Raw genomic sequence first — 963 nt, 5'->3', positions numbered from 1 at the left:
ACTTCCCAGATGGCACCCTCCCATAGCCTATCTCCCCCCCACTAGAGCCCTTATACTCTGATATCCCTGTTAATGTCTGCTGTGTTGTCCCTGATAAGCGAGTATGTATCCAGATATAACTACAGGAACCAGGATAACAGAAAGGAAACAGGGAGGTAAAGGAAAAGAAAGAATCTAAAAAGAAGAACAGTAGGAAACAGGCATTAATAAGGGAGATATGGATTAAAATTGGGTTAGTTTAAGGGAGCGGGGAGGGAGGGGTATACGAGGAACCTAGGGGATAAAGGGAAAGAAGGCGTTCAAGAGAGGTAGGACCATAGGAGAAGGGTATTATTAAGGGAGAAAGGGAGGAAATGGGGCCACCTTAAGTGGGAAAACCATGATGGTGTGGTGAGACAATGCGAGAGATAAATAATGCCTAGCTAGTTTTGAAAACCAGAGGGAGCCATATTACTCCAACATCCTACGTCTTGTGTGTTTAACAGACATACGTTGAGACCTATACTAATTTGGTCAGAGGGACATAAAGGACAGTTTTTGCTCCTTGCCCTCCTAGGTCGACTATTTTCAAGGGACTATGAACATCTCTGAAAATGTCCTGTAATTGTGGTGGGTCATCTGTCCTCTTGATCAAGGAGACAGAGGACACCCCACGAGATGGACTTGAACCAGGGTCCAGTCTACAAAGAGGAGGGTCAACACAGAGGAATAATTTCTTCCATGCTTTCAAGCGAAGCCAACCATGGTTGAGCAGGACCTTTGGCTTATCTTCACATAGGCTTAACTGATAAAAGAAAGGAGCCAGGGGCTCCTCCGAAGCCCATGTGACCCCTGAGGAACAAATCCTCAAACGACCTTAAGAGTAAAAGTAAACTGATTATCTGGGCCAACTGTATGACCTCAAACACCCAAAAGGAAAGTATAAGGAAAGATTAAAGGGACCAATATAATTTCATAAGAGTC

The sequence above is a fragment of the Nannospalax galili genome, unplaced genomic scaffold (assembly GCF_000622305.1).
Source record: "Nannospalax galili isolate Female #2095 unplaced genomic scaffold, S.galili_v1.0 scaffold32, whole genome shotgun sequence".
In the NCBI taxonomy this organism is placed as follows: domain Eukaryota; kingdom Metazoa; phylum Chordata; class Mammalia; order Rodentia; family Spalacidae; genus Nannospalax; species Nannospalax galili.
Note: the sequence above shows the minus strand (reverse complement) of the source record.